Here is a 25,302-nt window from a genome sequence, read left to right as displayed (position 1 = left end):
GTAGACCTCGCTGCTTAATTTAAGTGGACAACAATACATGTGGTCGTCGTAATCTAAATGGTTTATTTAGAAAAGTTTGTCAATTTTCTTCGTGTTTAAGTGGAACACAATACATGCAATTGACCAGATCTATTCATGAAGGTGAAGGTACTGATAAACAAGTTCAAGCTGTCTCACAACTTTGATCCCAAATATTTTTCTTTTTGTTAAATTTGTTCATAGTTTTCCTCTATGCACAAATTCAGGGGGAGAATTTAAAAAAAAAACCCTCAAAAATAAATAAAAAAATCAGAAAAAATTCAAAAATCAAACAAAAATTAGAAAATTAAAAATCAAAAAATAATGTTATTTCTGTTTTATTTTTTTCAGAAAATATGAAAGACCCAAAAATATTGTGTGCTAAAGTTTTCTTTTAGTTTTGTTTTGTCTTGAAAATTGAATTCAGATGTAGATGAGACTCATGGAATCTGTATCAAGATTTCTGAGTTGAAGCTTCATCCATGAGCATCGAAGAATTCTCATTCGAAGGAACAAGAAATGAACATTATTATTTCAACATTCAATCCTTTAACCCCAGAAGCAATGTCCAATTGTACTTGAAGATTATGTGACGGATTGCATTAAAGCCTCCTCAATCAATCTACTGCTATCTCTAAACTTGCTGAAGTGATCCAGAAGATTTGTTCTCGTTGATGTTCTCTCTGAAGATTCTCAAGCTGAAAGCGCTATCTTTCAAGAATCTTATCAAGAAGCCTCCTCACCCAATGTGCGTTTAGAGTCAAATTTTTAAGAGAAGGCCAACTGCTCAAGATGAAGTCATTCATTGAAGATTCATCAAGTTTACTTTCAAGTTGTGAACAATTTGAAGATTAATGCTGAAGCCAAGCTCCCAATGAAGATTAACAAGAAAAGCCAGCTACTTTTTAGGGGAGTTTGTTGGGCCAATTAGAAAAGAAAGCTATAAACCAAGGGGGAGATTGTTGGGTCAAAAATATGGTTTATACTTTGCTTTTCTAAGAAAATGTACTTTTCTGTAATTTTGTGGTTGTATACGGCCGTACACGTGTGTACGGCCGCACACCCTGTGTACGGCCATACACAGGGTATGCGGTTGTACACACGTGTACAGCTGGTGTCTCATATATATAGGGTGAGGATTCATGTGAGTGGGTGCATTAGAAACAAGGCTTAGAAGAGAGAGAGAGAGAGGAGAGCATATTGTAGAGAGAGAAAGTTAGAGAGAAGAATTGTGTGTGAGAGAGAATCTTATGTGTTGGAGCATCATTCATAATATTGAATACATCACAAGATTCATATTCTTCTTCTTCTCCTTCTCTTCTATTTTCATCTGACATCATCTAATTGATTGGGATTTCGCACCATCAATTGGATCTAATTGATACACAAGCAGATCAGGGACTTACAACTTGTTTCTAAGAAATAATATTTTTCATTACCAAGTAAGATTAGATAATTCATATGGTATGAATTAATAAGTCATGCACAACATGTTGGACTAAATAAATTCAGTTTCCTTTTAACAAAAAGTTAAAGTTTATATTTTATAAACTTGGTTTATTATATATAAAACAAATGATTTATTTTTGTATCTTAAAATCCGAAAATATGAGAGAAAGAAAGGTGGTATGGACTATTTATTAGTTTAATCAATAGTAAAGGGTTTTTTCAAGCATGGGGGACACCATGTCATAGGGCATGGGTAGTCTTAAAGATTTAAGACTCTTTCTGTAATATATACACTTAATGAGACTTGCATTTGGCTTGCTTCTCTACACAATCAAAACCGTAACATGCATAAGAGTATGCATTCTCTCTTATTTTTTGGTCAAATATTGAAGAACACTTACATATCTTTCCTCTCTTAACATTAATATCAGTTATGAACTTTTAAGAGATTAAGTGTTTTATACAAAAAGAACTAGCATTCTACATCAAGTTGAGTCATTGTTGGTGTCTCTTAAGTTCATCATTCGTCATCAACTTCCATGCCTCCCAAGAGGACCCAAAGAACAACAAAGGTTGATGTTTTTCATCTTTCTCTTTGGTGATTATTTAATCTTTCTACAACTTGCAGGATGATCCTTGGCGGGTTTAACTTGTTTATGTTATTCAAATTTATAAGTCTTCCATTGCCTAAATCTTATGTTTTTGAAACCATTTTTGAAAAAACCCCAACATATTGATTTATGTATTTTGTTTTTTTTTTGAAAGATTTTAAACGTAAACTTAACAACAAAATAAAAATAAAAAAGCCAAATAAATAAAAAAAATAAAAAAAATAAAAAACAAGAAATACGAATCAAGAACACAAATAAGAATGTTCAATGCACACTATTATTGATTAATAGTCGGGTACATAAGATCAAACGATTTCTCTCTAACTGTTAATGTTCTCTAAATCTCTCTGATTAAACCGAATGACTAACTCTCTTCACGGCTGAAAATAACACATTATATACTAATACCTAATTACTAAACCCAGCCCAACAAAAAACATCATTAAGTCCACCGAAATCACATGGTGATTTCAGTACTAAACCAAGAACTCTAAAAACCTTGAGAAGCAAAGTATAAACCATAAATTTATGTCCTAACAATCTCCCCCTTGGTTTATAGCTTTCTTTTCTTTTCAGTTTTCCTTGATCTTGACTTTCAGCTCTTTCCTCGATCTTCACGACTTGACTACAAGATGTACATATGAATCTTCTACATGAATAACTTCATCTTTAGTAGTTGGACTCCTTCAAAATTTGACTTTTAATACACACTAGGCATAGAGGCTTCTTGAATTGGTTCTTCAAAATCGGCACGCTCAACTTTAAATTTCTTCTTTGATAATTACATAGAGTTTGATGCTTCTTGATCACTTAAGCATGTTCATAGATTGTAGCAAATTTATTGAGGAGGCTTCAATGTAATTTTTCACATAACTTCAAATATAACCTCACCTTGCTTCTGGGGTTGAAAGGCTGTGTGTTGAAAAATAATTTTCATTTGTCATTCCTTTGAATGAATATTCTTCATCAATCATAGATGGGTCTTGTAAAGTAACCATGACTAAAAGTCCATGTGGATCACAGAGTCATAAATACCCTTCTCACCACAGTTGTTCAAGGACCCAACCTTCGCTTAGATGGAGACTACTCGCGGTATTTTGTGAACACGGAGGAACGCACTTCGATTTGGAGAGTGTCAGAGAACTACTTGTGGCTATTTTTTTATGTTCGCTCTTGTATATCCTTGGTCAAAGATCTCAATACAGTTTTTCTGAAACATCCCAAAAGCATGACCCAAAAATTTTTGTTTTAAAATTACTAAAAATCGCAACATCAAGTATTTGATAATAAAACCATGAATCGTATGTCTCAAAATGCCATAGTAAATGTATCAATCCAAAACTGAAGTTAATATCATATCGAAATATATAAATAAAACTCCCAGGAATAAACTGCAACTGTGGTGTGTGCCATGCCATCAATCTGAGCCCTTCCCCTTACTTGCGGAAGTACCTGGAACCAAAAATGAAACTGTAAGCACAAAGCTTAGTAAGCTCCCCTAAACTACCACATATCATAAAATTACATATAAAGCACATACTGGGCCTTGCCCACTGCATCAGCCCAAAGTCCGGACTAACAGGGGCCTTGCCCCCTGCATCCGACCGAAGTCCGGAAACTGCATCGGGCCGAAGCCCGGACTAACTGAGGCATTGCCCCTGCATTGGACCGAAGTCCGGACTAACTAGGGCCTTGCCCCCTACATCGGATCGAAGTCCAGCTAACTGCATTGGACCGAAGTCCAGATTAACTGGGGCCTTGCCCCCTGCATTGGACTGAAATCCAGACTAACTGGCTGAACATGGCATAACATAATCATAACTACTAGCATAAACACATATACTTCATACTACATCGGATTGAAGTCCGGAACACATAACACAAAAACATGCTTGAATCACAAAGACATCAAGCACACTGAACTACTGCAACGGACCGATGTCCGGAAACTACTGCTAACTAGACGGGTCGGCATTGTGGCCGTCGACCCGTTCCTACTGAAAGGAAAACTCACCTGAACTGCTGAACTCGGCCGATAACCCTCTGGCTGCTAACCGACAACTCTCCGAAATGCTGCTCCTCTAGCTCCTTGATCAACCTATACCAATAACAACACTTAGACTAAACTGTCTTCCCAGCGCCAATTAAGTCAACTTTGGTCAAAGTCCTGGTCAAAGTCAACCTTCCTTATTTTCCCTACTCGCCGAGTCAACCCATCGACTCGCCGAGTTCTTATACTCAGAAAACTTCCATAACACGACTCAACTCGCCGACTTGCCCCAGGACTCGTCGAGTTGAACAATCTTTGAATTCCGTCTTGACCAACTCACTGAGTCGCCAACCGACTCACAGATCTGAAGCTTAACAAAAAGAGGTTTGGGTTTTGCGACCTGACTCACCGAGTCCAAGAACAGACTCACCGAGTACAAGGTAATCTTCAATAGACTCGCCGAGTTGTTCTTCCAACTCGTCGAGTCCATGCACATGTTCATACAACTCATCGAGTACACCCATGTGACTCGCCAAGTGTCTCTAGTTCTCAATCCATTCAGAGGCTTTTCGAGCCATGCAGGGGCTCCAAACCATAGATCCACCCCTCTACAATCTAACCCTCACATAAAGTTGCAAACTTTACGTGAAACCAAAGAGATATAGGCCCAAAACACACTATGGATAGGGTTCAGGACTAAGGGGCTTCACCAACAACTCTTAAACAAACACTTTATGACATTATGAACCATCACAAGCCTAAATCAGAACTCCAAACCCGAAATAGATCTCAAACAAGTTAAAGAATTCCCAAAACAACCACCAAGGATGAACCAAAAAGGAAATAGCTCAGGATAAGGGCTCCTTACCTCAAGGATATGCCTAAAACTGATGTAGATCTCAGATCTATACAAGCCCCTTGAAGCTAGCTTCCAATTTCTCAAGCTCCTTCCACCAATTTTCTCTTCCAAGCCCCAATCTCCTCAATAATGAAGCCTCACACGAATTTAGGGTTTTTCTGGAACTCTCTGGGGGATTTGGAGGCTGTGAGAGCGACATAAAGTCCATTAAATAAGGTGCAAACCCTAAGATTAGGGTTTTCTCATTCCAGCACCAATTCGTCGAGTCTAGCTTTCGACTTAGCGAGTTGGTCACTTATTTCTCAATCCAAAACCGCTTCGACTCGGTGAGTAAGTATACCTACTCGTCGATTCCCTTCTTCAATTTACACTTTATGCCCGTAACTCAAACTTTTGAAATTTCGGATATAGGGACAAGGCCCCAGTTAGTCCAGACTTTGGTCCGATGCAGTTAGCCAGACTTCGATCCGATGCAGGGGGCAAGGCCCCAGTTAGTCCGGGCTTCGACCCGATGCAGTTTCTGGACATCGGTCTGATGCAGGGGGCAAGGCCCCGGTTAGTCCGGACTTTGGTCCGATGCAGTGGGCAAGGCCCAGTATGTGCTTTATATGTAACTGTATGATATGTGGTAGTTTGGGGGAGCTCACTAAGCTTTGTGCTTACAGTTTCAGTTTTGGTTTCAGGTACTTCCGCAAGCAAGGGGAAAGGCCTTGCATTCACTAGCAGTCAGATAGTATTAGAGTATTGTAAGTATGCGGGTGTAGTCGTAGCATTCACAAGCAGTCAGATAGTATTTGAGTGTTGTAAGTCTGAGGGTGTAGCCGTAGCATTCACTAGCAGCTATATAGTGTTAGAGTGTTGTAAGTTTGCGTGTGTAGCCATAGCATTCACTAACAATCAGATAGTGTTAGAGTGTTGTAAGTCTGCGGGTGTAGCCGTAGCATTCACTAGCAGTCAGATCGTATTAGAGTGTTGTAAGTTTGCAGGTGTAACAGTAGCATTCAATAGCAGTCAGATCTTATTAGAGTGTTGTAAGTTTGCAGGTGTAACCGTAGCATTCACTAAGTTAGTAGATAGCGTGAGTCTATGGTTAGGACGCGGGAAGGACAGTAGTACCCACCAGTTCGGGTGTGGTAGTGAGGAGATGGAAATCGACAGATTGGATTTCAGAACTTACCCAGACGGGTTAGATCTGGTTAAGCCAGAGATAAGACTATAGTAGTCCCACTACAGCTATGAGAGCAAGGAAGCAATGGACGACTTAAGGTCATTTATAACATAAGGCTACAATTGGTCATGTAGCAGTCATGCTTGGCGTGGTTTGGTAACATCAGGATTCGAAGCACAGACCCGATCGATTGGATCAGGAGGTTGTTAGAGTCTCAGTGACATAATAAGTAGTGGCAACTAGTTCCAGAGAAGAATTTTATTCAGAATTCGTATGAGGCGGCTAAATAGGGAGTCCTTTGGCCCCGCAGTCGGGTTGGAACCCGATTTTCAGATGACTGGCGAAGGAAGTGAGACCAGGAAGGTCTCGAGAGATGTTGGAAAGTATCCCTATAGCAACATGCTGTTTAAGGCAGTTTAGTGTTCAGGAAGCCAGTGATTCAGGCAGTCAGTATTCCAAGCAATTCAGTGTTTCAGCCAGTCAGTGTTTCAGGCAGTCAGTGATCAGGTAGTTCGGTATTTCAGGCAATCAATGTTTAGGCAGTCAGTGATCAGGTAGTTTACTGTTTCAGGCAGTTCAGTGTTCAGGCAGCCAGTGATTCAGACAGTCAGTATTCCAGGCAGTTTAGTGTTTCAGGCAGTCAGTGATCAAGCAGTTCAGTGTTTCAGGCAGTCAGTGATTCAGGCAGTCAGTGTTCCAGGCAGTTCAGTGTTTTTAGGCAGTGCAGTGTTTTCAGACAGTCTTGGGTCTCCAACGGTAATGGTATTTTGTATTTTCATGGATAGCTTGTGGAGTGGCAAGTCACTCATAACACGATTCTCTGAGTTATAGCCAAGTATAAGTGAATCATAGGGATAAGTGGATCTGTGAATTATGTTGTTCTAGTGAGAACCTGGGGTAGTTAGCATGAAAGGAATGGATTCATGAAGAGGACAGAATGAGTTCCAACCATGCGAGTTGCTCGGGTTATCGACAGATATGGAAAAAGGGAGGATAGTTTGGCACCGGGAGAGGACCCAGTGAATTATTGTGGTATATAACTTTCGCAAGTCATGAAAGTGTGTTCCATTCAGGAAAGGGACAATATCCTCGGGTGATACTTGGTTGTTATATGATGACATTCAGGCTGGTGGTCGGCATGAAGGCTGCCACGCGAGAAGAAGTTATTTTAAAAAGGGCTGCAGTGGTAGGGTTTGGAAGTACTTGAGTTATTTGGGAATTCGGAGTTTGCAATGCAAGTGGTAAGTTCGGAAGCGTATCCTGCAGTAGGCTTCGAGTACGAAGCCTAATTTATGTGGGGGAGAGTTGTAGCATCCAAAATTTCAAAAGTCTAAGTTACGGGCTTAAAGTGTAAATTGAAGAAGGGACTCGACGAGTAGGTATACTTACTCGCCGAGTCAGAGCGGGTTTGGATCGCAAATTAAGTGACCAACTCGCCGATTCGAAAGCTAGACCCGACGAGTTTGTGCTGGAATGAAGAAACCCTAATCTTAGGGTTTGCACCCTATATAAAGGACTTTATGTCCCTCTCACAGCCTCCTAATCCCCCAGAGAGTTCCAGAAAAACCCTAAATTCGTGTGAGGCTTCATTATTGAGGATATTGGGGCTTGGAAGAGGAAATTGGTGGAAGGATCTTGAGAAATTGGGAGCTAGCTTCAAGGGGCTTGTATAGATATGAGATCTACATCAGTTTTGGGCACATCTTTGAGGTAAGGATCCCTTATCTTGAGCTATTTCCTTTTTGGTTCATCCTTGGTGGTTGTTTTGGGAATTCTTTAACTTGTTTGAGATCTATTTCGGGTTTGGAGTTCAGATCTAGGCTTGTGATGGTACATAATGTCATAAAGTATCTGATTAAGAGTTGTTAGGGAAGCCCCTTAGTCCTTAACCCTAGCCATAGTGTGTTTTGGGACTATATCTCTTTGGTTTCACGTAAAGTTTGCAACTTTATGTGAGGGTTAGAATGTAGAGGGGTGGATCTATGGTTTGGAGCCCTTACATGGCTTGAAAAGCCTCTAAATGGATTAAGAACTGGAGAGACTCGGCGAGCCACATGGGTGTACTCGACGAGTTGTATGAACATGTGCATGGACTCGACGAGTTGGAAGAACAACTCGGCGAGTCTGTTGAAGATTGCCTTGGACTCGGCGAGTCAGGTCGCAGAACCCCAACCTCTTTTGGTTAAGCTTCAGATCTGGGACTCGATTGGCGACTCAGTGAGTTAGTCAAGACGGAATTCAGAGATCGTTCAACTCGACGAGTCCTAGGGCGACTCGGTGAGTTGAGTCGTGTTATGGGAGTTTTCTGAGTATGAGAACCCGACGAGTCGACGGGTTGACTCAGTGAGTAGGGTCAATCAGGAAGGTTGACTTTGACCAGGACTTTGACCAAAGTTGACTTAATTGACCCCGGGAAGGCAATTTAGTCTATGTGTTGTTATTGGTATTGGTTTCTTAGGGAGCTAGAGGAGCAACATTTCAGAGAGTTGTCGGTTAGCAGTCGGTGGGTTATCGGCCGAGTTCAGCAGTTCAGGTGAGTTTTCCTTCCAGTAGGAACGGGTCTACGGCCGCAATGCCGACACGTCTAGTTAGCAGTAGTTTCCGGACATCAGTCTGATGTAGTAGTTCAGTGTGCTTGATGTCTTTGTAATTCAATCATGTTTTTGTGTTATATGTTCCGGACTTCAGTCCGATGTAGGGGCAAGGCCCTGGTTAGTCCCGACTTTGGTCCGATGCAGTGGGCAAGGCCCAGTATGTGCTTTATATGTAATTGTATGATATGTGGTAGTTTGGGGGAGCTCACTAAGCTTTGTTCTTACAGTTTCAGTTTTGGTTTCAGGTACTTCCGTAAGCAAGGGGAAAGGCTTGTCTTGATGGCATGGCACACACCATAGTTGCAGTTTATTCCTGGGAGTTTTATTTAGATAGTTCGATATGATATTAACTTCAGTTTTGGATTGATACATTTACTATGGCATTTTGAGACATATGATTCATGATTTTTTATGAAATAGTTGACGTTGCGATTTTTAGTAATATTAAAACAAAAGTTTTTGGGTCGTATTTTTGGGATGTTTCATTTTCAAGTTAACAAGTTAACTTGGCCCTTGGCAAGACGTTCAATGGTTTCTGAATCTTAGCTGAGTGTACCATTCTAGTGCCAGTGAGAGTTAATGAGGAATACCTCACATAACCATTCATACGACAAATGTATCGGAAGACATATTTTCAAAAATTAGCATGACACGAGATCAAGGCCCTTGGTGGGACATTCAGCGATAATCGTGCCTTGCGAGGTGCATCGCCCTGGTGCTAATACCATTCATTCCATACGTGCGGAGAATGTATCCAAGAATACATTTGAGTCTCCGCACTTTTGCATGAAAAAAAGAATGTCAAGACCCAAGGCGGGATGTCTAGCAATATCTATTTCCCGGTTGGGATAATCGCCCTGGTGCCATGACATGTCTTAGGTTACATGAACTGACAAGACTGAAATGGAGAAGTAACTCCTAACCAATGCTTGTTGAATAAACATGGTCAGCCTGTAAAGGGCAACACCTTTCTTAAAAGGGAATGACATGATAATTTGTATAGTTTCATGCCTTCAATTCGTTAAAATATAACAATTCATAGGAAGATACTGCCAAAACCGACTTAAACATAAAAAGTTACCATCTTCTCTCGCTTATTGAGAGTGAGTGCGTGTCTTTCAGCTACGTTGGATTAACCAAGGCAATTAGGCTTGGACATCCAGAGCAATTTGTAACAAAGAGATCAAGAAAATTAAACAATATAGATCCGCAAGCCGTCAATTCCTTATGAAAGTAGTGTGAAGTGTAATGTCCGTCAATTCCTTTCCAGGTCTCTTCTCCTTGCTCATCCACGTTTCAAAACAATGAAAATTTTGAAATAATAAAAATAACTAAGAATAAAAATAAAATTAAAATACACTAAAAAACAATACAATATTTTTGGAATTTTTATTTTTTTGAAAAAGAAATAAAAACAGAAATAAACATATTTTTGGATTTTTTGAATTTTATGATTTTTATTTGGTTTTAATTCTCCTCTAAATTTCTGCATAGAGGAGAAAGAAAAAAATATGAAAAATTTAACGAAAAAAACAATAATAAACAGATTCTAATAAAACAAAAACTTTTGGGATCAAACGGTATGAAGCAAATTAATGAGGTTTATCAGTATGCACGTTTATGAAAAGCTCTCGTCAATCATTGATATTGTCATCCACTTACGCACAAATGGCATTTTCAGGACAGATCATGAGTGACGATATATAGCTACTATATTCCTAGATAGACCATTTTATCTGAAGACGACCAGGGATATTGTTGTCAACTTAAATTTAGCCAGTACAATATACCAATCAACCTTTATTTATGGTTGCAGTTACTGTTAGTATACTAGAACATGTTCCCCACTTTATGGAATACCCATGTAATCAAGGAAGTTTCTTCGGAATCCTTTACTTTAGGTGACTAAATAATCATTGTGGAATGAATATGTTGAGTCCCAGGTTGAATCTTTCGATCACGCAGAGAGGACAACATATGACTAACATAGAGAGTAGGATATATGTAGGACACAATATACTAACTTAAGAGCAGTGAACATCATCTGAGTGCATATGTTTTGTCCTAGGTCGGATCTTCCGATCTCACAGAGGTGACAATATATGGCTGACTAAGAAAGAAAGAGTAATGATTTTAAATAGATCCAATTTATCAGAAGCCATTAGTTACCCCCTGTCAATACAAGAATTATGTCCATTTCCTTCCCTTCCTTCTTAAATATTGCTTCATATTTTTAGCTTCATCACGAGGCTTGTTCTCTGGTATGGCTTATTCTTCTACAAATTCGAGTGATATTTGTCTGTGCCCGTTCAGAAGCTTCCATTGTTGCCCAAATGGTGAAGTGGGAAGTAAGGGGATTGGCCGTATGATTTCACACATCAAAAGTCATCATTTACCTACTGAAGACCGTAAAGGTGTGTTACGTGAAGCTCTTTCTAGTGATGTTGGTTTATTTATGGCATTGGAAGAAACTTTGAAGGCCTTTGGTCAATGGATGTGTGGGAAGTGTATCACTTTGCAGGATCTTAGACGTTACTGTCATTACCCGGATGGTCGTGCGAGGTTTGTTATAGGGGATGACAGCTCGAGTCGTTACATTGTCGGTATTCTAAGTCGTTAACTAAAGATTCAGTGACAAATGCTCTTGGAGGTTTTGTTTTTGACGTTTCGCTCCTTGCTCGTGTTCTTAAAGAGCCTATCACTACTGTTAAGAGTATTCCTCATATTTGTCGCCTTGCTTTCTCTCAGGCTTTGAAGACTGCTCTGTACAAGGTGATTGCCTGACCTGGCTCGGTTGAGGCATGGATGTGTTTGTTACTTATTCCTCGCTACACACTACAGGTGTTTAGACCAAAAAATAGACAAGAGTGTAGGTCTGGGAATAGGAAATCCTTACAACGAAGCTCCATCCTGAAGTCCTTGGATACATGGTGGAAAGAGGGTGATATCACGAAGTTAGTTCAAAATATGTTAGAGAATCCCGAGGTTGGAGCTATGAGATAGGGTGGAGGCATCCTTCAGAAGGAGTCTACATCAAGTAACACCAACATCAGACAGTGCATCCGTAAGGTTGCAGATGGTCATTTTACTGTAGCAGTGAAAGTGTCATTCTCATCCGGTGTTGCACCATATAATGGTGATACTATTAAAGTTGTGGAGGACAAACACCCTTTCAGGCCACCCCCATCCATGCCGAGCCCCATTATTTCTGAACCTCCCCTTGTAGCAAACTTTGACTGTGTATTTGGTTGCATCAAATCCTTCCCTAAAGGGACTTCTTGGGGGAGAGATGGCTTGAGGGCTCAACACTTACTAGATGCCCTTTATGGAGAAAGGTCTGCTATTGCCACATATCGCATACATGCTATCACTTCTGTTGTTAATTTATGGTTAGCAGGAAGATGTCCAACCATTTTGGCAGAGTTTGTTGCGTCAGCTCCTCTCACGCCTCGACTTAAACCAGACAACAAGATCCGTCCAATTGTCGTAGGCACCATATGGAGACGTCTGGTTTCCAAGCTTGCCATGAAAGGTGTGGGTAAATAAATGGCCAAGTACCTTAGTGATTTTCAGTTTGGGGTTGGTGTATGTGATGGTTCCGAGGCTGTGTTACATAGTGCCAATAGGGTGTTGGGTGAACACCATGTTGATGGGTCTCTTGTAATGATGACTGTGGATTTCTCAAATGCCTTTAACCTGGTAGATCGATCAGCACTACTCCACGATGTTAAGAAGATGTGCCCTTCCATTTCGTTGTGGGTGAATTTCTTGTACGGGCTAGCAGCGAGACTTTATATCGGAGACCAACATATATAGTCTGCCACTGGGGTACGGCAAGGTGACCCCTCGGGACCTCTTCTTTTTGCTCTTGTTTTACACCCACTTGTGCACAAGATTAGAGAAAATTGTAAGCTCCTTCTCCATGCTATGTATCTAGACGATGGGACTGTCATTGGGGATTCAGAGCAGGTGGCTAGAGTGTTGAACATTATTCAGTCGCATGGTCCAGGTTTGGGTCTTGAGTTGAACATCAAGAAAATGGAGACTTTTTGGCCTTCCTGTGATGGTAGGAGGCTTCGTGCTGATTTATTCCCAATGGATATAGGGAGACCTTCTTTGGGGGTGAAGCTCCTTGGGGGGGGGGGGGGGCTGTTAGTTGACACGCAGGGTTTATTAGCGAATTAGCCATGAAGAGAGCGGTCAATGCTATTGATTTGATGGGCCATCTTCCACAACTATGTGACCAGCAGAGTGAGCTCCTTTTTCTTCGATCATGTATGGGCATTGCAAAACTTTTCTTTGGTTTAAGGACATGCCAGTCGGTTCACATAGAAGAGGCAGCTTTGTTCTTTGACAAAGGATTACGCAGGTCTATCGAGGATATGGTAGTATGTGGAGGCCCCTTCTTTGGAGACATTCAGTGGCTCCTGGCTCCTTTACCTATTCGTCTCGGTGGTTTGGGTTTGTATTCGGCATACGAGGTTTCCTCCTAAGCATTTGTAGCCTCGAGAGCCCAATCTTGGGTATTAGAAGACCACATCTTCTGTGATAGTGGCGTATGTGGTATGGACTCGGATTACCTATGTGTTATGACTCGTCTTCGCGATATGATTCTGGGATTTGACTATAGCGGTTTCACTAATAAGGAAACTACCCCCCCCTCCTAAATCCCAAAAAGCTTTGGCGTGTGCCCTTTTTAGCAAAATGGTCCAAGATATAGAAGTCGAATTTGACATGACTGTTAAACAGAAAGCAGTCTTTGAGTGTTTGCGGGCACCTCATGCTCAAGATTTTTTGCTAACTATCCCTATTGATGATCTGGGCTAGCATATGTCTCCTGTGGAGTACCGAACTATCCTTAGTTACAGCCTCATGATTCCCATATTCCCAATTGATGAGATATGTCTAGTTTTCCTCAAGGCATGTTTGGATACCTTTGGGGAACATGTGGTTCATTGTAGAGAGCTCCCTGGTTTCAAGTACAGACATGATGTGGTTCAGGATGTTCTCTTTGATGCTTGTCGGCGTGCTTGTATTTCTATGAAGAAAGAAGCACCGGTGAACTTTTTGACAGATCCACAAGATGGAAGGTCCACACTTAGATCGGCTGACATTTTGGTCTTTGGATGGATAGGAAGGAAGCATGTGTGCGTGGATCTTATTGGGGTCTCTCCTCTCGTTGGTTTGGGGAGCGGGGGTTTCACAGCTGGGCATGCAACTTTGAAAGCTGTTGCGTGCAAAGTGGTAAAGCACGAGAATGCATGTATAGAAAATAAACATGTGTTTGTACCCTTTTGTCACAACTAGGATTTTGATGCTTTGTAAAATTAAACAACGATAACATGGTGATTAAAACTTGAAAGCATGTATGATGCTTATTCAATGACAACAAAATTTCATCAAACACTCTATACAAGCACTTCAAATAGTCAACAAAGAATTTGAAACCCTAGATTTCCTTATTGGGCCTAGTGGGCCAATAAGCTTCCAAATTGACTATTTTGGGCTTAGAACTCTTAAATGGACCCTAATTAGACCCATTTACTTGAAACTTAACATTTTTGGCCTCAAAAGTCTACAATGGACTAGTTTATCTCTAATAGGCCTTATTGGGCCATAACAATTATAAATAGCCCTAATGGGCCATAAAACTCATACATTGATGAACATTGGGCCGTGAATTACTCTAAAAGGCCCAATGGGCCGAAAACCATCAAATTGGGCCCATAATATGGATTTATGCCCAAAAGGACAAACTTCTCTTCTCTCTTCTCTAATTCTCGGCCCAAGTGCAAAACAAAAAAAAAAAAAAAAATCAAAGAGATAAGGAGGGTTAGCTACCTCCTTATTACATAATGGGCATCCATGCAATAACTTCCATACTTCCATGCACCATTCTCATGTTTCCATGCATCCATCACATCCATATCTTTCTCTTCCCTCTTCTTCTTCTTACCTTCGGCCGAGAGTAGACACACACATACATAATTCATTCCAACTCTTTCCAAATTCTCTCAAGAACACTTTCACTTCTCCTTCAAAAGTTTCAAGATTAAGAGCTTTTCAAAGAGGTTATTCCATAAAAATCATCATCTTAGGTAAGTTGATGCTTGGATCCATAATGTAGACTCTTTGTTTTATCAAAATTCTCTTCTTAACTCATATAATAAAGTCATGATCATCATCCTAGAAAACCTCTAAGATTGAAATCAACCCAAGAAAGCTTGCTAGGGCCGAAAATAGCATCAAACTCTTCCGTCTCTTCTTCAAATCGAAATCAACAAGAAAAGGTGAGTTCATACCCCTCTAGTTTCGGTTTTCATATGTTTTATGGGGGAGAATACAAGTAAAATGTGTAGATCTATGTGTTTTTGTATGATATGTGTGATTTCTTGATTTTCTTTGATAAATATGTGTGAAAAATCATGATCTAGCCGAGATCCTTGAATATGATTAGGAAATATATGTGCTTAGACATCTTAAAACATGTTATTATCAAGACCAAAGAATTGTACAAGTTCAAAATAAGCAAAACAAAACACAAATCCAAATTATGAACCATTTTTTGACAAATAAGCAAAAGATGGGAAATAAATGTCATTTACGGTTTTTATATAGGTCAAAACGGTCAAATCAGTTATAAGATGAGTTATTATAACAATCTTGATTTTTAAAGGAATAAAAGTGTAAATTTTAGCCTAATGGGCTAAACTTTGGGCTTTTCGGCCCTTAGGCCCAAAAAATGCGATAAAGGTGCTTTTCAAGGGTTTGAAATGGTAAAATTCTCAAAAAAGGGAAAAAGAGTAAACAAAATAAATTTAGGGGATTAAAATAATATTTTTCCAAACAAGGATAAAAAATGTAAAGTTTTTGGATTTTGGGTTGAAATTGTCAAAGTTGCAAATTGTTTGGGCTTTAACTGGGAAAAACTTTTCTGGAAGGGCTGAAACTGCCAAAGAATAAATTTTGAGTTAAAAACGTCACTTGAACAAGTCTATGGGTCGAAAGTGTCAAGAAAATGGTTTAAGGGCTTAAAATGTTTTTATATATAAAGGACTAAAATTGTCATTTTTATTAAAGAAGGGCTAAAAGGGTTCAAAGCAATATTTTTGAGTCAATTATTTTATCTTTAAGATATTGAGTCAAAAACACCAAATTACAACTTACGAAAATAGAATGACGAATATACATGTAATTCTAAATATCGTTATAAACAACCGACCGACCTCGTGCCGTTACGAATCAAAAAATCAATCTTTCCGACAATTATACAATACATAAAACAACACTACATATTCAAATCTTTGGGCTTGAGAGCTCCTAATCATGCTTATTGGGCCTTTGTGACCCATTAACATGACTTTTAGGCCAAAAGGATAATAATAAATGTTATTGGGCCTTCTATGACCCGATTTTATATTTAAGGGACCCTCAATGGCTTTTAAGTGTTATTGGGCCTTAGTGGCCTATTAACATTGCTAGTAGGGTCCAAATAAATCAAATACAAAATGGGCCATCGTCCCCTTCATATACACAATAGCCATAAATAATACGTGAGATTAGTAGGACTTTGTAATCCTCTTCCGCTCGTTTATTAGCCCTACCTTTAATTCAGTAAACATATATAGGTTGTTAATCAATGATAATCAAATTCAAGTTAGATTCAGTGAGTAATAGCAGACGACACCTCTATGGGTCGTTTGTAGTCTGTAGTTATAATCAAAGTCTCCTGGAGGGAGAGCAAGAGTTTGTGGATAGATCTATACGGGGGTGACTCCCCCACATCTCAGCTGTTCACTACAGTTAGACTCGGCCAGTCTAGGGTGACAAAATCTTAAGATCATTTCTGGCATCCAGAAAGGGCTAGCGGCGCAACTTATTGCCCGTTTGCCTTCAATCGATATGTATTGAACCTTTATTATTAATGTTAATATTTCTAATAAATTAACATATTTGTCTTTCAATTAGTATATATACAATCAATTCTTAAAACCTTAGCTACAGTGAAGTTGTTTCTCTTTCTTATTTTGACATGAAAGTCTTTATGTTTCTTATTTTGACACAGACCGCCATATGTTTTTCGATTGTTATCTTCACTACTTATCTGCTTTGATTACCGCATTTCCGTCCTTATCATCCAATAGTCTTCGTTTCCAGTTTTCTGATTTGCTATTTCTTTCTTCTTTAATTTTCGTTCATGTTCACCTCTTGCAGCAATTCTCGGTCTCCCTCTAAGAAAAACCCTAACTTTGTTTTATATATGTGTGTATGTTTACAGGTATTGAGACATGGTACCCCGAAAGATGAGGCCAAATGGGAACTCTGGTTTGAGTTCAGTTTATCTCCCTAATATTTTCTTTTCTTCAAAGTTGCGACATGTATTTGGGTAGTAGTTTAATACCTATTTGTTTAAATCCTAGTAAAATCTTACACCAACTATTTTGTCATAACTCACATCACACCTTCCTATTCGTGTGATATTTTTGGATTAAACAAATCATGCATTTATGCTCAACTAGTTCTACAGGTATCCACATAAATTTGCTAAAATTGGAATTGCTGAAGGTCTTGCTGGCTCAGTTAATGATGGACTTAACTCATAAAGTATGCTTTCAAAAACAATTGCAATAAAAGCCATTTCAATGAATGTAATCACTAATTTTTAGTGAAAATACAAACATTCATATATCTTCTCTTTTTTTTCTTCATCTTAGAACCTCTTCACCACACAGGAAGGGCATTATTGGAAATTCAAAACTTTCAACTTTGCCTAAGAATGCAACGCAACCTATCCAATTTTATTTAAACTATGACGTTGTGGGTCACTCACCTGCTACAGACTAGAAGAAAGTTGGGGATATAGTGAAAGTGACTTTAATCAAACAAAAATCTTGAAATTTATTGGCTTTTTTTTAAATATAAATTTCTTAATTATTTCAATTTTTCTTTCAGTTAGGTGAACCCCCTATAACTTCTAATTTGGGTACACCTTCTTGTAAACCTCAAAATGATCCACCATTTTATGGAGATTATTGGTATAATTACACTTTAGATGATATAGTAGGGGAGGATAAAAGGCATGGCCTTCAAAGGGTAGTTTTCAAATTCACATTTTCCTTCTTGGGTTTTGTGTTATTTGTATGTTATTGTGTTAAGGGTATAATCGTCTTTTTAATATTTCATGTTTATCAGGCTTTAGGGCAGACATCAGATTGGTTTAGAAGAGCTTTAGATGTTGACTGTGTAAGAGGAAACTTGTGTTTAAGTGGTTATTCTACGTGTGGTGAAGATGGTGGTGTTCAACTTCCTCATGAATATGTTGAACGTAAATCTTGGTCAAGCTTTCATATTTGACCCATCTTTTTTTCCTGGTTTAAAAAGATGACATTTTTTTAAACCTTTACAGAGGATGTTGATTTAATGGTGGAGGCCGTGAGGCTTCAGGTATGTCAATAAGTGCTTAACCCATTATTTGTTGCAAAGTTAACAAAATAAGCTATGAGTGAGAATATGTTGAAATCGAATGACGGTATACTTGGACCACCTGTTATGAAATTATATTCAAGGGAAGAATTGATGGGTGATTGTCTTCATCCCTGTTACATTTTTTATTTTATAATTATCATTTTCTCTACCTAAAAAGATTTTAAGATTATGAAACATTTTTCAGCATTTCTTTTCTGATCGATTATATCTCGGTTAATCTGTTCTCTAATAACTTCTTTTTGTAGATTTTTTGATATTTACAAATTTATGTATTAAAATGGTTAAAAGCTTTAATTCTTTTTGGTCACTGTAACAAAATGTTCAAGATCCTACTCTTCTAACAATGGGTAAAAGAAGTTGATTCCATCACCATCAACAATAAAGTCATTGGATCATATCTTAAATGGTAAGATTTTTGTTAATCCTTTGAATTTTTGTATAAAGGAGTACAATATATGCACATGTGGTATTAGGAGAGGTCAGAAGGTGACTATCATTTTCCTAAAAAAAAAGCATTTTATGTCTATAAGCAAACTTTTTCTAGCAAGTGCAGTTATGATTCCTCTTGGTGGCTTAATCTCTGAAGTGGGTGCTGGAATATTGAGTTGAAACATAAAGATACCAAAGAAGGGTAAAACTAATAAAATTTGTTGATTTATTGTTGTTTGGCAGGATATCAAAGGAATTATCACCACTGAAGAGGTTTGGATTTCTTAATTTCTTAACCTTATTATTCCCTTAAAATCTTTTAGCCACATTTGTTGCTACAAGTATTTGGTATGCAAGTTCTTATGTAGTTGGAACTTTTAACAGGTGTGTTGCTATGAGATTCTTCAAATGAGGATGCAATACCAAACATGCCCATCATTTGAATTCAGAGCACCAAAATTTTCCCATAGGCCATTTGCAGCTTTCATGCTTGTCATACTACAGAATTAGAAACTGATGCTTATCCTGCCTTTAATGAGCTTACACCAAAGCTATATCTTGAGTTGTAGCAATGTCATGCCTACACAATAATCTATCAAGTTGTAGCAATGTCATGCCTACACAATAATTTTCACTATTATAATGGGATAAGTTTTTCCATTTTCCAAAATATAATGTCTTGGTATGGAAGTTATTTTGAAAAATTGAACTTTCAATTTTTTTTTTTAATTTTAACTTTAAATATGTTTTGGTTGTAACGCGAATGAGTTTTTAATGAATTAAGATATCTATAGCATTTTTTTAAATTAAGTTCATCTGTGGCAGTGCAAATTGCTTTGAATAATTGAAAATGGTTATTTTCAAAGTACTATGGTGTAATAAAAAGAAATTAAACTATGACGTAATAACCATACTAGCTCCACTCTATTATTTTTTCTTTTTTGTAGTCGGAATGGGGATATTATGTAGGGAAGTTTAGGGTTTGTGGTGGAGATCTTGATACCAACTTGGATCGTGATATCACTTTCCGAACTGATATTTCTACCATATGCCTGGGCTGCAAGAAATTAAGCCTAGGATAATCCAAGTGGACACTTACGATTCTAGGCACACAAACCATAAGCTAATATGCTAGAGGATTCTGTGAGAGTATTATGAAAAACGAGAGCTTAAGATCGTGTAATAAACGATATTAGGGTTTCATTAGGGTAGGACCGCTATCGGTTCCTTTGGAAACAAGTCAGGGTAATCCGAATCTTAATGACGATTTAGGGTTACCAAAACTAACGAGTTTCGTTAGTTTTACCATAATCATCCTCAAGAATCGGAATAACCCACTATGTGCGATATGCAAACCCCGTGGGGGCGCCGCCCCTCGATCCCGCCCGCTGACCTGGCACTAGGACCCAAGCCAGGGGCTCTTCCCCCTGGACCCCGCTAGGGTCGCTGTCCCTAGACCCCGCCAAAGAGGCGCTGCCCTTTTGGAAACCCAACACCCAGGGGCGCTGCCCTCGGAACCCGAATACTCGTCTAACCGACTACTAATTTGATGTTATACATGCGTGCACTCTACACCACCTCGTCTAACCGACCCCCGAATCCAGTTACATAAAATGACATGGTAACACTAAAATTACTAACATATCGACACCATGAATTTCTGTTATGGTTAGATAAAAAGTTGAATGAAATTAGCGTACACAACTGAAACCAATACATTGACAAAAATAAGTTAATCTTTGCTGCAGGAGAGAAATGGGGGAAGACATGAAGCTAATTTCTTAAAATGCCAAGTCTTATTCAACCGACCATGTAATTCAATATTATTACTTTTAATGCACTTTCAAAATTAGTTTAATAGTGTAATGCGAGACTTAAAGTTTACATATAGACTAATAGCAACTGAAGAAATTGATGTAAGATCATGGGTGTTACCCTGAAATAACGGGAAAAAAACACACAGTGTCGAAGGCGCTCTTAATTTCATCTAGTTTGTATCAATTTCCTAAATTCCAAAATTTCATTGGTTGACTTACCCATTTCGTTTTGGGGATAATGACTTAGGAGGGTAATTAGGTTTCTAGTTTGTCCGTATTAGGTCACTAAGGTGTTTTTTGTGCGTATTAGACCAATATGGTTTTTATTACTGTTTAGAAATAGTCATTTTTACCGGTAAAACAGAAAGAAACTTGTAAAACGGACTATTTCTAAATGGTAATAACAACCATATTGGTCTAATACGCACAAAAAAAACCTTAGTGACCTACTACAGACAAACCGGAAACCTAATTACCCTCCTAAGTCATTAACCCTAATTTTAAAGACATTGAGAATATATGACCATCAACAGTAAACTATTTCATTTAGAACTCGTGTCGTCCTATATCGAGCAGAAGAAGAACCTGCTACTGCTCTATATAGCGAAAATCTACATCTATAGTCATCCCTTCGGGGACATCCGATAAAATTTGAACGATACAGAGAAGATTAGCATGCCCGCTACGCAAGGATGACACGTACAAATCGAGAAATGGTCCAATTTTTTTAAAACTATTCTTCGTCTTCTCTGAAACCCTAATTCCCTTTTCAAATGCTAATAGAGTTCAATTGCAATTCTTACGTTTCAGTAGATGAACTACTGAAGTCATGACCAGAAAATATGTAGATTCCATGGTCAAATTGATCTTCTTGTTGATGTCTTCAACCATTTGTGGCAAGTAAGGGTGATCTTTCTTTCTATAAAGTCTCCTTTAAGTTTTTTACTTTTCCTGTTATTAAGTTTCATGCTTTATAAACTTTCTTTTATGTGTTGTATATAGTATGTATGTGTTTGTTTATGTGCTGATTTCTTATTCATTTTGCAACTTCGGTATCTTAGTTCATGTTGTGGTTTTGTTCTTTATAAAATAACTGATAATATGCATCCTTTGCAACTCCCTGTTGGTTTTACATTTCCATTCGTTATCAAATGTAGATATTGATGGGAGGTATCAAAGTGAGATTGTTTTTGTACATATGGATGTTTTCATGTAAACATTTAAATGACAAAAAAGATGTTATTGATAAAATATTGCATATTTATTTAATGAAGATCATCAATCATATTAGTTTTTGGACTTCGAAATTCTGGAAGGGTTGTGTGATAAGTTTAAATGGAAGCAAATATTTTCAATCAAACAAGTCAGTCACATTGATTAGTAAACATTTTTCTAAATAATTAGGGTTAATGACTTAGGAGGTAATTAGGTTTTCAGTTTGTCCATATTAGGTCACTAATGTTTTTTCGTGCGTGTTAGACCAATATGGTTGTTATTACCGTTTAGAATTAGGCTTTTTTACTGGTTAAACAGGCTGAAACCGGTAAAAATGACTATTTCTAAACGGTAATAACAACCATATTGGTCTAATACGCACAAAAAAAATCTTAATGACCTAATACAGACAAACTGAAAACCTAATTATCCTTCTATTCATTATCCCTTTTGTTGAAGGAACTTTTAATTTTTATTGATGATAAAAAAAACACATAAATACAATAGAATATGTAGAATTTTGACAGATAGTTAATATAAAGATTAAAAAAATTAGATAAGAAAATTAAAACTTTTGGAAATGAAAGAAATGAAATGTTGAATTTTGTGCTTGAAAAGCTGTACGATAATGGAATTGAGAGACTAGAGAGCAACAAGTTAGGAAAATGATGGCATATTTGGGAGAAAGGAACAAGAAGTTAGGAAAATGATGACATAGTTGGGAGAAAGGAAGAAATAAATTAATATTGTAAAATTTGTGAAAATTGACCCATTTAGCTAAATTGTTTAGAATAAACATTCATATATAGATTTTTAGCCTATAAAATCTATGAAAACTGAATATCTACCAAAATAATGATAATAAAAAAACATATATTTTGTTGATCTGATATTATGTACATTATTAAAAAAAAAAAAACATATATTTTGTTGATCTGATATTATGTACATTATTAAAAAAAAAACATATATTTTACTGGGACACATACCACTAGTACGTGCAGCATTCGACAATATTCCAAAATTAAGTCCACCTAAACACCTTCCATTAGTGTTGAAAGTCTTAAATACACTGTGTGTAATTGTAATATATAGGATTGATGTTGGTGAAATACTACATAACCAATTAAATTATCACTTAATTGGAGTTTTAGTTTACAGGAACTTTTGTCATTTACCTTTGCAACTTCAAGCACATATTTCTATACAAAATTTAAGAGAGCATTTTGATTCCAACATATAGCATATCATCCGACAACTTTTTGGAAGAAATCAACATTAAAAATATAATATTAGATAAAACATTTAGTTTAAGGGCACTTTTGTCATTTACCTTTGTCAACTTCAAGCACATATTTCCTAAAAATGCTATTACAACTTCAAAAGAATATATATATATATATATATATATATATATATATATATATATATATATATATATATATATATATATATATATATATATATATATATACTAGGTGTGCACATGTTTAAAGCGGTGGCGACAATTATTACTTTTCAATAAATGATTTTTGTTTTAAGAAAATGTTATTCGGCGACAATTATTACTTTTTAATAAATGATTTTTGTTTTAAGAAAATGTTATTCGACTGTTTCAATAGCTATATTAGAAAAATTCAATGTCTAACCTTTAGACAAGCATCATGCCAACATTACAAAAGGAAACAAAATTTAATTGATGTTCTTTCCTTAAATATTTTCGATGATTATTATTTATCATAATTAGCTTTTGTTTTATGAAAAGATGTCGGTTTGTGCATAAAAGATTTGTGCATTAAGTTATGAAGCATGTACCTCTTAAATTTCAAGAAATGTTCAATATGCTTTATAATATAGCTAATATATATATATATATATATATATATATATATACACAGAGAGAGAGAGAAAGAAAGAAAGAGAGAGAAAGAAAGAGGAATGATCATTTAAAAACTTATAGTTTTCCGAGAACCCGAGAACTAAGAGTGGAGCTTTAGATAAAAAAAAATGATGGTCAAGATACAAAGTGACGTTTTTGTAAATAATCAGAAATTAAAGATGCGGGGGCATGTCAATTTAATGAGACAAGGATATTATTGGAAACAAATATATAAATAAATTATATGTTAAATCTGAGTTTTTTAATTAATTAAGTTAAAAGTATAAACAAAAGAGAAAACAAAATAAATCTGAATGTGGCCGACAATCTTCCCCAAGTGAGCCTCATGGATTCCGAATATTTTTTTCTTCAATTCTGATGCCGACATATCTGCCTCCTTGCGGCCGATGCCGGCGAGTCACCTATTCAGCACCAATAATGAACGACTCCCTCCTCCATCGACCGCCTCTCTACTAGTTTCATCAGCCACTTCTACCCCTGTCGAGTGTCGATCTGCACTCCTTAAACTCCAGATCAGCGATGGCGAATTCATGGACGAATAGGTCAGTATTGATCCATAGATGTTGAACATAATATTATCCAATATGATCCAAAATGTAATTATTTAAAATATTTATGATTAAAAATAACTTTCAGTTTAACTTGTTTATGATCCTTAATTTGTTATGATTTAAAAATATTTAGATTAAAATATTTTATAATGCTTAATTATATCTTTTATGATTCAAAATGAAATGATTCAATTTATATAATGATCTATAATTTTTTTTAATAAAAACATCATTTAATTGAATTAGATAAATATATTATTGATCCAAAATCATATAATTTAAAAATGATATGTCCCAAATACTATTATTCAAAATAATTTGATTCAAAATACTTTTATTCAAAAATAATACGATTCAAAAGGAATATGAACGAAGAGTATAATGATCGTTAATATTTTTATTATTTAAAACCTTTTCAACAGTTAAATACTAAAAACTCGTACTGATATTTAGTTTAAAAAATAAAAAAACAAAAAATAAATCAAAAAAAGATAAAAATAAACCAAAACACTAGAAAACTATGAAAGAAATTAAAATTCTTTTTAAAAAAAATAAATAAATAAAACGAAAAAAATAAAAACCTAAAAACAAAGTATATACATGTTTAAAAAAATGAAATTTAAAAAAAAAATAAAAAAAAAACAAAAAATGACCACTTAAATGACGATCCATGGACATTTGTCCCATGTGACTAAATGGGCAATTGTCCTCAAAGTCTTCACCATTTTTTGATCATCACCGAAACTAGACGATATATATATATATATATATATATATATATATATATATATATATATATATATATATATATATATATATATATAGAGAGAGAGAGAGAGAGAGAGAGTTAGGTTCAAATGTTTTCACTATCTATTGTGTACATGTATCACTGATTCTGGACCAATCATTTTAGTTATTTTAAGAAACTAATTAATGTATATTAAATGCTGAAGATGTAATTAATATTCATTACATCTTCAACATGTAATATGCATTAATTACTTTCTTAAATTAACTAAAATGATTGGTCCAGAATCAGTCATACATGCACACAATAGATAGTGAAAACAAAATAGCCTAACCCTATATATATATATATATATATATATATATATATATATATATATATATATATATATATATATATATATATAGGTGAGATTCAACAGAGAGCATATAATAACAAGAAACAATTGAATTAATCATAAGCGTTAG

At 36.5% G+C, this 25,302-nt stretch overlaps 1 long non-coding RNA gene and 1 other non-coding gene across 8 annotated transcripts; both read left to right on the top strand.

The window, feature by feature from the left end:
* Positions 1–16,727: 16,727 nt before the first annotated feature.
* LOC111898449 (uncharacterized) lies at positions 16,728–19,308 on the top strand. 7 transcript variants are annotated; one of them, XR_006185011.2, is made up of 4 exons: positions 16,746–17,075; positions 17,217–17,293; positions 17,404–18,877; positions 18,989–19,308. It is a non-coding gene; the product is annotated as an uncharacterized LOC111898449 (long non-coding RNA). The 7 variants fall into 7 exon arrangements; XR_002852581.3 differs by having other exon boundaries at positions 17,217–18,877; XR_002852579.3 differs by having other exon boundaries at positions 16,747–17,293.
* A 1,738-nt stretch (positions 19,309–21,046) lies between these two features.
* Positions 21,047–21,149, top strand: LOC111898493 (U6 spliceosomal RNA). Its single transcript, XR_002852593.1, has one exon. It is a non-coding gene; the product is annotated as a U6 spliceosomal RNA (small nuclear RNA).
* Positions 21,150–25,302: the final 4,153 nt, after the last annotated feature.

This window comes from Lactuca sativa, chromosome 7 (assembly GCF_002870075.4).
Source record: "Lactuca sativa cultivar Salinas chromosome 7, Lsat_Salinas_v11, whole genome shotgun sequence".
Taxonomy (NCBI): Eukaryota; Viridiplantae; Streptophyta; class Magnoliopsida; order Asterales; family Asteraceae; genus Lactuca; species Lactuca sativa.
The sequence above is the reverse complement of the archived record's forward strand: the minus strand, read 5'-3'. Positions and strand labels throughout refer to the sequence as shown.